Below are 16,582 nucleotides of genomic sequence, written 5' to 3'. Positions count from 1 at the left end.
TCAATGTATTTTTCAGTATTTTTTGGGGTCTCCTTTAGCAAGTCATTGACTTGTTTTTCATGGTTTTCTTGCATCCTTCTAATTTCTCTTCCCAATTTTTCCTCTACTTCTCTAACTTGCTTTTCCAAATCCTTTTTGAGCTCTTCCATGGCCTGAGACCAGTTCATGTTTTTCTTGGAGGTTTTTGATGTAGGCTCTTTGACTTTGTTGACTTCTCCTGGCTGTATGTTTTGGTCTTCTTTGTCACCAAAGAAAGATTCCAAAGTCTGAGACTGAATCTGGGTGTGTTTTCGCTGCCTGGTCATGTTCCCAGCCAACTTACTTGACCCTTGAGTTTTTCAGCAGGGTATGACTGCTTGTAGAGTAAAGAGTACTATGTTCCAAGTTTGGGGGGATGTGCCAGCTCTGTCACACCAGCACTCCTCCTTCCCCAAGAACCCCCAACCTGGACTGGACTTAGATCTTCAGCAGGCTCTGTACTCCTGCTCTGATCTGCCACTTAATTCCTCCCACCAGGTGGGCCTGGGGCCAGAAGCAACTGCAGCTGTGGTTCTGTAGCTGCCCCACCTCCGCTGCCCCCGGGGTGGTGGCCGAACCACGAACTGTATCCCCCTATCCCCAGCAGCTTTTCCCACTAACCTTCTCTGTTGTCTTTGGTGTTTGTGGGTTGAGAAGTCTGGTAACTGCTGCAGCTCACTGATTCAGGGCGCTTAGGGCACACTCCACCAGGCTCCTGGTCTGGTTGGTCCCCGCGGCCCATGCTGGGCTCTGCTCTGCTCCCAACTCCATGCGTGAAAGACCTCACCCAGCAGCCATCCAGGCTGTCCTGGGCTGGAGCCCTGCTTCCCTCTGCTATTTTGTGGGTTCTGCAGTTCTAGAATTGGTTCAGAGCCATTTTTTATAGGTTTTTGGAGGAACTTGGCAGGAAGCTCACGCTAGTCCCTGCTTTCCCTCCCTCTACAAGTTTAAGTGGGGATTTCATAACATGTCTAAGTTATGTTTCCTGAGCTTGATTTGAGTGGAAGAAAGGATTCCTGCCCCCCTCCCACCCCCACTTTTGGTATCAAATCTGTCTTTTTTCTGCATGGGGCCAGTAAGCAAGAATCAGATAGAACTTACACAGAATACGCTTTTCATAAATGCTTATTGGATTGTCTCGAACTGAATTGAATTAATTGAATGCATAGTCAACAGATTTTTTTTCCTTTTGGGTGGCATTTTTAAAATTAATTTTAATTTTATTTTTCTCAATTACATGTAAACAAAATTTTCAAATTCATTTTAAAAATTTGATTACATATTTTATCCTTTCCTCCCCTACACTCTTCTTGAAAAGGCAAGCAACTTAATATAGATTATACATGTGTAGTCATACAAAAATTTCCATATCAGCCATGTTGCAAAGGAAAATATAGAGCAAAAAAAACCCCAAACAACCCCCAGAATAATAAATAAAGTAAAAAAAGTATGCTTCAATCTGCATTCTGACTCCATCAGTTCTTTCTTTGAAGGTGGTTAGCATTTTTCATCATAAGTCCTTTGGATTGTCTTGAATCATTGTACGGCTGTTACTGTGTACCATGTTCTCCTAGTTCTGCTCGCTTCTCTTTGTATCAGTTAATTTAAGTCTTTCCAGGTTTTCCTGGCATTATCCTTCTTGCTATTTCTTACAGTACGATAGCATACTGTCATGATCATTTGCCACACTTGTTTAGCCATTCCCCAATTGATGGACATCCCCTCAATTTCCAATTCTTTGCTACCATGAAAAGAGCTGCTATAAATATTTTTATTCTTTGATCTTTTGTTCTTTTCCTTGTTCTTTGATCTCTTTGGGATACAAACTTAATAGTGGTATTGCTGGGTCAAAGTGTATGCACAGTTTTATTGCCCTTTGAGCTTGTTCTAGGACCAGAGGGATTTGAGGTTAAGAGAAAAAACAAAAACAAAAAAAAGTTTCAGAGATTAAAATTTACATTCCCTTTGGGAAGAGCACCCATAGATAAGGGTTTGATAACTTATGTGGAGAGAGAAGAAAGAAAAGAAAGAAAGGAAGGAAGGAAGGAAGGAAGGAAGGAAGAAAGGAAGAAAGAAGGGAAGAAAGAAGGAAAGAAGGAAGGAAGGAAAGAAGGAAGGAAGGAAGGAAGGAAGGAAGGAAGGAAGGAAGGAAGGAAGGAAGGAAAAAAAAAAGAAGGAAGTGTTGCCCAACTGGAAGTTTGGTCTCTAGTGTCCTTTCAGAATGAAAGACAAATAGCAGCAACTAAGCAAGTCTCCAAAATGGTTGGATCAGTTCTAACCGATAGCGCATTAGTGTTCTATTTTTCTACATCCCTTCCAACATTTGTCATTTTCCTTTTCTGTCATATTAGCCAATCTGATAGGTGTGAGGTGGTGCCTCAGAGTTGTTTTAATTTGCATTTCTCTACTCCATAGTGATTTAGAGTATTTTTTCATGTGACTACAGATAGCTTTGATTTCTTCTTCTGAAAATTGCCTTTGACCATTTATCAATTGGGGAATGACTCATATTCTTATAAATTTGAATCGGTTCTCCTTATATTTGAGAAATGAGGCCTTTATCAGAGAGACTTGTTGTAAAATTCCCCCTCCCCCCTTCCACTTTCTTGTTTTTCCTCCAGTCTTTTGCATTGGAGTTTTTTGGTGCAAAACTTTTTTAATTTAATGTAATCAAAATTATCCATTGTGCATCTTGTAATACTCTCTATCTCTTATTTAGTCATAAATTCTTCCCTTAAATCCATAGATCTAACAGGTGAATTATTCTATACTTCCCTAATTCGCTTATGATTATCACCCTTTATATCTAAATCTCATTTTGACCTTTTCTCAGTATATGGTGTGAGATGTTGTTTTACACTTAGATTCTGCCAAACTGTTTTCTAGTTTTTCTAACAATTTTTGTCTGATAGTAATTTCTTGTGGCCAAAATTTAGATCTTTGAGTTTGTCAAACACTAGATTACTAAGGACATTTACTACTATGTATTATGCACCTAATCTATTCCACTGATTCACCACTCTATTTCTTCACCAGTGCCAGGGTGTTTTGATGATTACTACTTTGTAATACAGTTTGAGATAGGTACTGCTAGGCCACCTTCCTTGACATTTTTGTCATCTATTCCCTTAATATGCTCAACCTTTTGCTCTTCCAGATGAATTTTGCTACTGTAGTCACAGAATTTTGATCACTAAAAGGGACTTCCATGGCCTGGAATCCCCTGCACACCATCACAAACAAGTGATCAGCTAGTCTTTGCTTAAAAAAACCCTATCTGGGGTAATGGGTGGTGGTGGGGCAACAGTACTTTCCAAGGCAGCTCATTCCACTTTGGGGCAACTCTAATTATGAGAACATTTTGCTTATCTAGAAACAAAATCTTTTGCTTATCCCAATTGTTTGTTATTCTGATTTATTAGGCCAAGCAAAACTTGTTGACTCCCTCTACCAGATGAGGACCTTTAAAATCTTGTTCTTATGGAGACTTGACAGCACCTGGTATGAGAAAGATCAGGGTATTTTGATGGACTGAAAACTCATTATGAATGAACAGTATGACAGCAAAGCTAAAAAAAATTTAATATAATTGTAGCAGGCTGTATGAAGGAAGTGGTGTCTAGGGAGGGGTTAACTCCACTGTCTATTGTGATTTGGCCATAGATAAACTGAAGAGCATCCTGGGAAGGGTGAACCTGTGGATTTCATTATCATCTCTACGCAGATTATTCCCCATTCTAAATATTTATCCCTGTTCCCTCTGCTGAGAGCCAGTCTCATGTCATCCACTATCTTTCTGACATTTCTAACTGAATGTCCCATGGGCATCTCAAACTCAACCATTCCAAAACAGAATCAATTACCCCTCCTGTCTCCCCTGCAAAAAACAAAAACAAAAACAAAAAACAACTATACTCTTCCTATCTTCCTTGTTTCTGTTGAGGGAACTATCATCTTTCTCTTGGCTCAGGTTTGTAAACCTCAACACTTCACTCTCAGATCTCATAGACAATTAGCTGCCAAATTTGGTCAATTCTGCCTCTACAACATTTCTTACTTTCCCTTCTTTCCATTTTCATGGTCACTGATGTAGGTCAGGCCCTCATCCTAACTGGTCCCCCTTCCTCAAACCTCTGGTCTCCCTTGTATTTTCTCTATATATTGACCAATTGGATATTCCTAAAGCGCAGATCTGACCATGTCACTGCCTTTCTCAAGGAGCTTCAGGGGCTCTCTATTGCCTGTAAGATAAATATGAACTCTTCTGTATGGCATTTAAAGCCTCTCACATTTTGGCTCCATATCTCTCCAAGATACTGCATATCCCTATTCTTCATGCACTCTCTCTATGTTCCAGCCAAATTAGCTTACTCATTGCTCCCAATACAAAACAAGCCATGTCTCACGTCTGTGCCTTTGCACAGACTGTTACCCATGCCTGCAATTCACTCATCATCTTAGAATACCTAGCTTCCTTCAAATTTCAGATCCAGGGACACTTCCTACTCCTCTCCATCCCTCCAAAGCGACTTCATGTTCACTTAAATAGATCACTAGGTAGGGATGTAGAATGAACACCAGGACTGGAGTCCAGAAGACCTGAGCTTGAATCCTACCTTGGACAGTTAATAGCTGTGTGACGTTGGGCACATCATTTAATTTCTGTCAGCCTCAGTTTCCTCATCTGCAAAATAGTTGTAGTAACAGTACCTACTGCCCTGGGATTGTTGTGAGGTTCAAATGGGATAACATACACAAAGTGCTTTCCAAACCTTAAAGGTTAGCTATTATAAATCCTAGCTATTTTTATTTTTGTCTTTGTACATATTATTCCCCCTCCCCTCCCCCCCAGTAGAATGTAAGCTGCTTGAGGAGAGGGACTATTTTGTTTTAGATCTTCATTCACAGCTCTTAGCACAGTTCCTGGATCATATTTATTTGTTTTTGTTTAGATTAAGGTTATGGGGTGTGTGTGTGTGTGTGTGTGTGTGTGTGTGTGTATGTATGTGTAGGTATTTTGGGTCATCGGTATAAGGAAATACTCTACCAATGCAGATAAGTATTCAGTCACTCATTGTCTGAAGAGAAATGCTTGGGACATGAGAGGTTAAATAATTTGCAGAGGTTCACACATCCATTATGTGCCAGTCAAGATTTTAACCCAGCTCTTTCTGATTAATCATCTGCTTGGCACATAGTAAGTAAATGATAAATGCTTGTTGAGTGAATGATCAGGATGTTGAAGAGCCTTAAGATTATGACATAGGAGGATCAGTGGAAGGATGTTTATCCCGGAGATGAGAACACTTAGGGAAGACATGGTAGCAGTATTTAAGAATTTAAAGGATTCCCATATGTAAGACAGATTGGACTTGTCATTCTGCATTCAAGAGGACTAAACTAAGAATCATGGGTGGAAGGTGCAGAAAGGCAAATTTTAAGATTGATGCAAAGAAAAACTTTCTAACAATTAGAGCTATACAAAATCAGAAAGGGCTGCCTAAGGAGACAGTGAGTTCTCTAAGCCTTCAAAAAACCACTCAGGTAAGAATCTGCATGTGTTATAAGGGGGGTTCTTATTTAGTTATGGGCTGTACTCTAATGTCCAACTTTCATGTTCCCTGATGGAGTGATTCTGTGGTATCCATTACTCTTAGTATCCTGGTCATCCTCTACTGTGCACACTCTGGCTTATCAATAATCCTTATGACGTGGCACCTAAAACTGAGCACAGTACTCTAGATTCTAATAATGCAACCTAAGATTGAATTTGGTAGCACCTGATAGTCAGTGAGATTGTAGAAACTGACCAATATGACATTTTTTAATGCACTTAACTTCATCAGGCCTAAGTTTTCAAATGAGCAGTTTTTAGATGCTTCATTCTACCAGGAAACCAAGCAAAAGGACAGAAAAGAGGATCTAACTTTTGATCCCATGGCTTATCTACTGAACTTGGACCACACAGTCTTCAAAGACCTTGTTCATCTCTGCTTTATTTTGAAGGATTGATTGAAAATCGGGGGTCTTATTGAACATTCATATTTTTAATAGAAGAGTACATCTGTTTTGTAAGATGTGTATGTGTACGTGTGTATACACACACATATGCTGGGGAGTTGCAAGCTAGTTTTTTCTTTTCAGTATCTCAAATTCCAGCCTTTTCTTTCATTGCTAATTATTGGTAAATATCCTTTGGCAATTTGATCTAGTGTTCCTTAACATATAAATTGTGTCCTCTCACCTGCATGAAGCATTCCTTCTTTGTTATTGAAGCCTTGGAACTTGATGAATACATTTTTGGGTGACTTCACCATGGTGTTGTTTTCTAATGGCATGTGGTAAATTTGCTCAATCTGTACTTTTTCCCCCCTAATACTTTTTGGCATTTTTCCTAACATAATTACCTGAAATATGGTATTCAGAATGTTTGTTTCATCATATTTTTCTGGGAGACTAATAATTCTCAAATTGTTTTGACAAGCTCTGTCTTCAAGGTTAAATGCTTTGTTTGTATGAATCTCAACTATTCTTCCAACTTTTCTGCCTTTTGATTTAGCTTTGATATTTGTGGTTCCTTCTTCGTCATTTTCTTTTTAAGAATATCTACTACTTCATTAGGGTTTTCCACTGTTCTAAACCAACAGCTCCCTTTTTTGTTTCTTTTTCAAATTTTTCTTTAAGCGTTCTAATTTTTCTTTCCTTTGCCTAACTTAAAATTTATACTTTTAATACACCTTGAGGAGTCTTGGGCTTTTTGTATCCTCATTTTGGGGGGAGAGGTTAGTTATAGCAGTATTATTCCTTTCTTCTGGAGATTTTTCCTTACTTTCTTTTACTGCAATACATTTATTCATTTTATAATAAATAATCATTTTTACCAATTTCGTCAGTTGCTTATAGTTTTTTTATGGGAGTCTTTCTTTATGACGTTCCCTCCTCCTTTTTTCTGTTCAATTGTTTAATTTAGCCCATTCCTTGCTATTTTGGGGGTCATGGAGGCATGAAGGACTTAGACAGGAATATTGATCACCATTTCTGGAAGTCCCCTACATCATATAATCTTCACCAAGTGGTCATCTACCATTCTCTTCATTCACTTTCTAAAATGTAATAAAATAATTACCAATTCAATTATGTTGAAGGAACAATCATACAAAAGAATTTCTCTGTTTAAGCCATATGGTTTCCAAGGGTATACGTTGTTATTGGTATGTATCTTAAAGTCAGAATTTCCTAAACATAAATGAATGAAATCCTACCGTCTTTATGCCATGCTCATTTTGTAGTTCAAACAACCAGAATTCCGAAGTGTGTTACCCTAAACCCTCATTTACTTGTTGCATTAATCAAAGCAATGATATGTTCCCTGCCTTTTAAAAATATGCTCAAAACACTCAATCACCATTATTCTATTCATATTTAACAAACATTTATTGTCTACTATAGGCAAAATGCTGTGCCAGGTACCTAGGTATAAAAAATAGAAAATCATATAGTCCCTGCCTTTAAGAAGCTTAAAATCTAATGGGGCAAAGGGATGTAATAAAACGTGTATACAAATAACTGTAATACAAGCTAGAAAGTGGTAAGTAGGTGGGAGAGAGGGATAAGAGATTGGGAAGGGAGGCTTCATTTCCAACTGTTATTAATTTTCATAACATCCCAGAGACAAAAGGTTTGTGTTATTATAGATAAGGATAGGCAAGTGTTAGCTCCTAAGTGACTTTTCTGAGATTCTCCCAAAGTAGAGGTGGCCCTGCTGTGTTCCCAGGCAAATGTTCTACCCCCTAGGCCACACTGCTTCTGTTGAATGCTGCGAGTTGGTTACTCTCAGCACTGGCTGCCTGGATAGACTCCAGGATAGAGTAAAGCCATCATTACTTATCAGGCCATTTGGGAGTCCTTGCAAGCTATCATTATTAGTGCTGTCCATTTTGGTGGTTCTTCAGCCCATAATTGAAATAAACGAGGCATGCCGTTGTTACACTACATTTCTGATTTCCTCATGAGAGGATGAAAACAGATGAATGTGGAATGGTTTGCTCAGACCTCCTTAAATGCCTAACCATAAGTTACTCTGCAGGAGGGGATGGGGGGAGTGGGGGGGAGAAAAGTAGGCAGAATCTGCATTTCCTTATATTCTCAATTAATTCAGTCTAAAAGTATCACTCTTATTCAGCAGCAGTTAAAATAGGCTGTGATGAGAGCATGACAATTTTCAGCTAAACTAGAGGATAATTAGAAATGCCCTGTAGCAGGCAAGTCAGTGCTTCAATTTATTTGCTGTTTATTACCAAGTCCCTGCCCCTTGGGTGTAATGACTGTAAAGCAGCACCTGCAACTTCCCCGGGTTTGATTTAGTGCCGTAAATGGTGCTCAGAGAGTAGATTAAGCTGGAATGTGATCAAACCTTATTTGCAATCCGATTATACAAACTGCTCCTTGCACTGACCAGATTGAAGTAATTTCCCTATAGAAACGTTACACTCACTTTGGTGTAAAAATGATTAACATTTGCTGACTGTAGGTCAGCCTTTCACTTCCTGTGTAATCCTTTATCAGGCAATGTGCCCATCTTTTTTCTTATGTTTGTCACATCCACGGACTGTGCGGTATTTAACCAATGCATATCAGCAAGACCCAATTTGGAAAAATTCTAAGTCACCTCACAGATTTTTTTGATGATGAATGATTATAATAAATAAGCACTCCCCCCCACCATTAAGCAGATTAATCATATGGGTTACCCCCTCCACTCACACACCATGTTGATTGTTCAATGTTATTGACTTGCTTAATGGTCTAATAGAGAACTCTTATGGACCACCAAAGAAATTTCCATATTCTCTTGGAAAAGGCAATTGAGGTACTTAAAAGCAAGTAGTCCACAATCATTGCAGGAACCTTAGATGGTTATGATTTATGGGCACCTGCATGTATCATTGAGCCATCCTGTATTTCTTTCAAGAAGTGTTTAAATACTGACTGCCACTACTAATCCTTTTTCTCTTAAATAATCATCGACAAAAGACTTTTGGGTTCCTAATAGTTCTCTCTCTCTTTCTCTCTCTCTCTCTCTCTCTCTCTCTCTCTCTCTCGCTCTCTGGCTTTCTCTGTCTCTCATTTTTTTTACTTTAAAAATTTTTGTATCATATCAGGGTTTCTGGATATGCAAACAGTTTCTTCTACAATTAGCCCCTGGTAATGAAATGCAACCAAAGACACGCTCAACACTGAAAGCATACACTTGGCTCCTTACATATTTTTGTGACAATCAAAGAAATATTTGAGTCTGAAATTCATTATCATAGCCTCACTCCAATACCCGCAATAACATGTTTTGTTGTACAACATATTTAAGCTGATTTTCTTCAGACATTTTAGGCTTAACCCTTTGGAGGCTATGAACATAACACAAATATCTTCCCAGGCTTTGACTGGGGAAATTGAAAAATGCCAGGGCATTGCAGGTTAATTGTCTGGGGGTTGGTGGGGGGGTGGGGTGAGGAGGATGCATTTCTAAGTGGTTTTTAAAAGATGCAGCAGCATTGAGTAAAAAGAGGCAGATCCAGGTAAATTCCCAGTCTATGGCTTTTTTTTTGGAGGGAAGGTGAAACCCAAATGCTATCAACTACAAAAGAAGAGCACAGATGCTGATTTAAAGGATGGGCTTCCTTTTGTGTGTCCTTCCTTATATAAAATGCCTTTTGGATTTCTCAAGGTCAGGAAGATACAGAGGAACAAAACCCACATCATTTTCTGTCATGTGGCTGTTCTTATTTAGAATTGACAGCACATAACAATACATAGGAAATGACATCAGGTACTTATAGAGCTCAGTTCCTGCTCCAGCTACAAGGTCTATACCTTCTTCCTTTTGTCCTTTCCAGAGCTCAGAGGGCATTTGCTTGGTAAAATGTATAATTACTCAGGGCCAAACGTGACCCATCCCAAATGATGTGTGTGTGTGTGTGTGTGTGTGTGTGTGTGTGTTCTCTAATAGTGAACCACTAAAAGGTTAGCATATCAAAAACTAGGAAAATGCCACCTTATTATATCTACAATCTATGTGCTTCCCTGTAGTTTATAAAGGGAATGCTCTATTATGAAATGTGAAAAAGAACACAGTTTAATTAAAGTAAAGTTAAAAGGGACAGATTAACACTTCATGATTGAAATTAATTCTGCCTGTTATATTTCTTAAGAAAAAAATCTCAGTCCTTTTGCTTTTGGATTCTGATAAATCAGCCCCATAGAATATGCATCATCACATGAAAGCCTATGAATCCAGTTCCCTCCTGAAATCACATCTGTGTTTATAGACCCCTCTCAGGTTGTCAAAGACTTTGGTCATCTTACAAGTCAATACTATTACTTAAAGTAGCATCTGAATCCTAAGTCACTGTAAACTTAGTCCTATGACAAGAAACATGGCAGAACAGCAGAAGTTGAGTTTATTTTATTCTTTCGATCACTGACACAATAAAATTTTTATTTTTTCCAGGCAAAAGGGAAGTTCAGGTTGGGGGAAAGGACCATGAACTTGTGTGCCAGTTTCAGCATCTATTACTATTCTCTAATTTTGATTTTTAGTCAGAATTCCTGCATGAAATGAAGGCAGATAAATACGGGTATCCTGGCATGGGAACAGCCAGGACCAGAGTGAAGTAAATAAAAATACTTGAAAATGAGTGAAGTAAAGAAGTCATAACTAACATATATGACCTAGCTTCCAACTCTTTTTCTCTTCATATCCTCCTCCCTCATATAAGTCTTGTATTAAATCATCATTTAATGACTACCATAGCTTTTTAAGGGAGAGCTTAGCATTTGTACCTGTTTACTTAGCTAAAGAGATCTCTTCAGGAAAGAACTATACTCAAAGAACTGGAAAAGAAAAATGATGATATTTATCAACGCTCATCCTGGAAAAACCATCATTCATGGTTCTTTCCTGAAAATCCCCAATTGCTCAAATGCTATATGAATATTTTCTGTAGATTTATTGATTTATTTGTCAATTATCTCACCTTCAGAGAGAAAGGAAAGGGTGTCACAAAACGTTAAATTTGTCTCAAATGTGACAACTCTGAAAACGCTCAACTAGCCTGGCTCTGTTGGCAGAAATGAAATACCTTTGCATTAAATGGAGGGTCTGTTTCTACTACAATAACATCCCTAAAGGCCTCTTGGTTCATGTTATATGTTTTACAAAGTGCACTGATTGGCTAATTTTGTAATACCACATTAAAAATAAATGGCACATATTTCTTTCCCCACTAATAAGAACTTATGGTCAAATGTTACAAAAGTCACTGTTTTGGGACAGCATCTACGAATTATTCCAGACAGTCTAGGGTCTGATACAGTCTGCCGAACATGATTAGTCTGTATGCTGTTTGAAATGTTGTACCTACTCTGACCAGGAGGACGTTTCCCACAACCAAACTAAAAAAATAGAGTTTTTTTTTTTCACTTTAAAGATTACTTATACTGATGCTTTATCAATTCTTGGCCCTCTTTGGCCTCTTTGCCTTCTGTGATTGTTGCAAATTAGTATGGACTGCCTCTGCTCTCTTAACACTCCGGGATAATCACAAAGGAACATTCAATAGTAATTTCTCTCACTGTTTGAAATATGGCTTCAATCTGTGCATCTGTGTTGACGGGGCATCTAAGGGAATGGATTGGTCTTACTTTGAACATAAACTTTCGATTAGGTTCCTTATAAAGTCTGAAGAGAACACTGAATCCATACTGGGAGTTGCTCCAATAAAGTGCTTTGGCCTCCATCTCATTTTTTGAGCCCCTGTCTCTCCTGTGACAGCCAATATGTGAACAATAACAAAATTTATAAAACATTCTGCACATAAATAGCAAGTGTAATTTTTCCCCCTTGATAACCCAGGGCTGGCTCATAATTTTTCATGACTGGTCCAGATTCCTCACTGAGAAAAAAGCAGCACCAAGGAGCAGGGGCTGATTTTTAGGGACTGAAACATTACTGGTCCCCTTGTTTTGTTTGTCCTAGGGGCATAACATGATGTAGCTAGATGTGTGGTGCCAGCGTATCCACCAAGGCTCATAGAGAATTGCATGAAGGAAACAAAAAAAATTAGAGACAATGAACAATTATTTTGATGTTAAAAGATTTAAACGAAGGTAAGACGTGGTCGAAGTGAGGCTTAGTCTGACTTCTTACCCGACTTGACATATATCATGCAGCCTTTTTTTCCTATGTCACAAGTTAACACATTTAGCCTGATTAAAAGAAAACAGTAACCCAAACAATGACAGAAGTGCAAAACCACATTTTCTTATTATCACTGGACAATCCTTGCCATAAGAATTCTTCCAAACAAGAACCATGGGTGTTTTCTTATTTCCCAGTACCACAGAGAATGCGGTAATGTGGTCTCCCCTATAATGCATAATTAAATGCAGGTGGCCCCAAACCTTGGAAATTCTGTTTACCTGCTTCAGAATGGAAAAGTTTTTAGGAATGACTTCAAAAGCTCTTCTTTTAACTTCTCGACCAGAAAGCTTGGTTTTCCCCTGAGGTTTCCATGCGGTTTTCTTTTAACCACAGTTGTAGATTTTGTTTTGCTTGTTGTACATTTAAATCTCTGTGGTACATAGGCATGCATGTGTATGTATGTGTATAACCCTAATTTTGGTGCTTACTGTGGAATTTCTGTTGCAATCGCCTTTTAATCCTGCAACTGAGCTTTCGACAATTCTCTGAAAAGTGATTACCCTGTGTTAGTGATCCCAACCTATGTTTCTGAATGGAAATTTGACCCTCCCTTGTGATTGTGATACATGATGGAATGAAAAGGACAATGGTACACACATTGGGTGGCAGATTTCCTCTGAAGGTTTTAAGACACCTCAGTAATGCTTTTACTAGGGGGGAAATTGAGGTGGCTTTTAAAAGTCAATTTGGAGATCAAATCTAAAGTGTTTATTCTGATTTTTCTCTTTGTTTTCAAAATTCCCTTTTTAGTGAGCAGGAAATCTTGGAAGTTCCTGGTGTTGTAACTAATGAGATCATTTGGCAAAGCAGGATAAAATGCAATCTTTGAGGTGAAGTGAGAGGCATCAAATAATGTGGCAGAAAGAATATCTGACTTAAAATTTCGGGGCTGAATTCATAATCAGCAGAGCGCTATCTCTTTTGGAATATGTCTTGCATATGGCTTTATGGGGCCATTTATCAGGAAGAGTCACAATAATGGCAAACACTAAGCTTTTTATTTTAAATTAGATTTTTGTGATTTGATACTAATGGGATAGAAAGCACCAGCCTCAGCTAGGTACCCTGTGACAGCAGGCTCTATCCAGACTTCCTTTCACTGGGCAACAGCTCTGCCGGAGTAGTGCCCTTTCTCCTTACTTCTCATCTCTGTTTTTCCACCCTTGATGGCGTTTCTGAAACATGAACTTGTCATGCTCCCAAATAAATTACTTTTCCCCTCCTGCCGATGGTGAAGCTCTGGAGTATTTAGAGAAGAGATGTGGGTCAGGATAGGAAAACTCTTGTTAATATCACTGAGATTATAGCAAGAGCTGAGATAGAGAGACAGGAAACTTCCTCTGGGTACTAAGCCCAAAGGAAATTCTGTAGCTGGGGTTTGAGGTGGGCGATCAAGGAACCAGTTCCCGGATCTAGAAATAAAACAGACTTTATTGGTCAACTGCTCCAAGCCCTTCGTTTGACAAATGAGGAAATAATATTAAAGATAATACTAATCTTTATATAGCATTTTAAGGTTTTCAAAGCATTTTACATGTTTAATCTCATCTGATCCTTGCAATAACCCTCTGAGGTAGGTACTATTCTTATCCCTACTTTAATAGATGAGAAAATGGAGACAGAGGTTAAGTGACTTATCCAAGGTCACACAACTAGTATGTGTCTGACGTAGTATATGAATTGAGGTCTTCCTGACTCCAGCCTCAGCACTCCTGTGTACTGTGACTCAGTTGACTTGGTTAAATGACTTGTATAAGGTCATATAGGTCATAAGTGGTGGAGAAAGGATTATTTGAACTCAGGTACTCTATCTACAATTTTAGCATCACTGTACTACAATTCCTCCCATTGCTTGAAGGATAAATGTAATGGAAACTAGCCAGCTGGTGTCGAGCAATGCCAATTTGTCTAATAATTGCAGAAAAATCTGATCCTGCAGATTTCCATTCCTATTTCTATCCATGCCAGTGCTCCCGATCAACAGAACATCAGGGCAGGTTGTAGCTCGATGGCTCACTCACCAAGATAAATAAAGTCCCAAAAAATGTATCCAAAAAGTAATAGAAAAGAAACCCATTTGGGTCAGCCTGACTTACCTGAGGCTGTGGTGAAGTGATATGAGGCAAGCAACAATCAAACCCTTAACATTTTAACACCATGCTTTTCCTTCTCATTTTTCACAAGACATACAAAATGAAGTGAGAAATGTTGTCTGGAGCCCCAGAAAGCCAACTCTCAATTACTGGCATCCACTGTCAGTTTCATTTGGCTGTTAAATGAATCATGCGATTATTCTTCCAGCAGATTATTTTCCTAATTATATTTTTTTCCTCAAGCTAACATTGACAGTTTTTAATGGTGGAAGTAAAAAGAAGAGGAGAAGATGATCTAGAACAGAAGTTTTTAGTCTAGAGTCCATAAACTTAAATTTTTTTTTGAAAACTGTATTGCAATATAATTGGTTTCATCGTAATCCTATTATGCATTTATTAGCATTATTTTGAAAAGTCCAGAGGCTTCACCAGATTGCCAAAGGGCTCCATCACACATCATACAGACACAAACACACACAAACACACACACACACACACACACACACTGTTAAGAATCCTTGATCTAGAAGCTTAATTTAATTAAAAAAAATTTAGCCATAGATGGCCTAGCAAATTTATTGTAGTATGTATGGGGTACACCCCATAATATGACTGCAGTTAGCTTAATTACATTCAGCTGACAAATGGCAAATCTGGAGTTGGTTGAGTGTCTCTGAGTTGTTCTTTAAAGGTCCCCAGAGGAGATGGGTATCTCCTGTATTTTCACTGTAGTGAGAAGCTATGGTAACAGAGGGCCAGTTTGATTGGCTGTCCATAGTCACAGTGATTTGACTCGATGTGATCTGATTTTATTTGATTCAATTCAATTTATCAAATACTTATTGAATGCCCTGTATGTACATGGGAAGAGGAAGCATGCTACAGTGGTATAAAGAAAGAGTTGGCCTGGGAATCAGTAAAATCTGGGTTCAAGACCCATCTTAGCTAGGTAAGTTAATTACCCTTTTGGTGCTTCAGTTAAAAAAAGGTCCCATTTTTATCAATGTCTTTTGTTTCTACATTACTTCTGAATATGTTCCTCTTCTCTTCTCTCCAAAAAAAACTAAAGAGAAAAAAGAAAGAGAAATAAATAGTTCAGCAAACCCAAGCAACATATTGCCCATGTCTGACAAAATATTTAATATTCCACAATGACAATTTCCCACTTTTGCATTAAAGGGAGGAAGGTGTGTCTTCCTTACTCTTCCCAAGAGTTAAGCTTGGTCTAATTGACAGTGTTACGTCATGGTTGTTGGTTCTTTCTGTTTTTTTTTAAAATCATGTATATTGTTTTTCCTGGTTCTGCTTACTATACTCTGCATCTGATTATCTAACAGTTCCCATGCTTCTCTGAATTCTCTAAAATTGTATTTAATTTGTTGATCTGCATCATTGAAAGGAGTTTTTATACCAGAGTTCCCTACATTGATAAAATTGGAAATCAAGACCCTTCCCCCAAGTCTTCCAAAAATGAAAAAAAAGCCCTTCCCTTCCCTCAAAGGGCTTGCAATCTAATATGGAGAAATGATAGATAGATAGACAGACAGATAGATAGACAGAGAGAGCTAGATTAGATAGATAAATGGTAGATAATAGCTAGCTAGCTAGATAGATACACACATACACACACACACACACAAACATGATCCAGCATAGAAGATAGTAAGGGCAAACGAGAGGTCAAAATAAAACTATTCAAAGAAGTAATGATGTTCACCTAAAGGGCTCAAGGAGGTTTCCGGAAGGAAGTCATGTTTTGTGCCTTGTCTTATGACAAGAAAGGAAAAGGTATTATTGTTGTTGAGTCATTTTCAATTGTGTCCAAGTCTTTGTGACCCCATTTGGGGTTTTCTTAGCAAAGAGACTAGACTGGTTTGCCATTTCCTTCTCCAGCTCATTTTACAGATGAGGAAACTGAGGCAAAAGGATTAAATGCCTCGCCCAGGTCACACAACTAGTGTCTGAGGCTGGATTTGAGCTCCGGTCCTTCTGAATCCATAACCAGTGCTCTATCCACTGTGCCACCTCACTACCCTGAGGGAAAGATGCGGGAGGAATGTATTCCAAGCATAAAGATGGCTACAAACACAAAGAGGGGGAAGGATGAGATCAGGAGATCACTGATCAACCAGTGTGGCCAGAATTTAGAGCAGGAGAAAGGGAGAAGAGTGAAGTGACTAGAGTGCTAGAGCTGGAAGCAAGAAGACCTAGT

The sequence above is a fragment of the Trichosurus vulpecula genome, chromosome 4 (genome assembly GCF_011100635.1).
Source record: "Trichosurus vulpecula isolate mTriVul1 chromosome 4, mTriVul1.pri, whole genome shotgun sequence".
In the NCBI taxonomy this organism is placed as follows: Eukaryota; Metazoa; Chordata; class Mammalia; order Diprotodontia; family Phalangeridae; genus Trichosurus; species Trichosurus vulpecula.
This window is presented reverse-complemented; position numbering follows the sequence as displayed.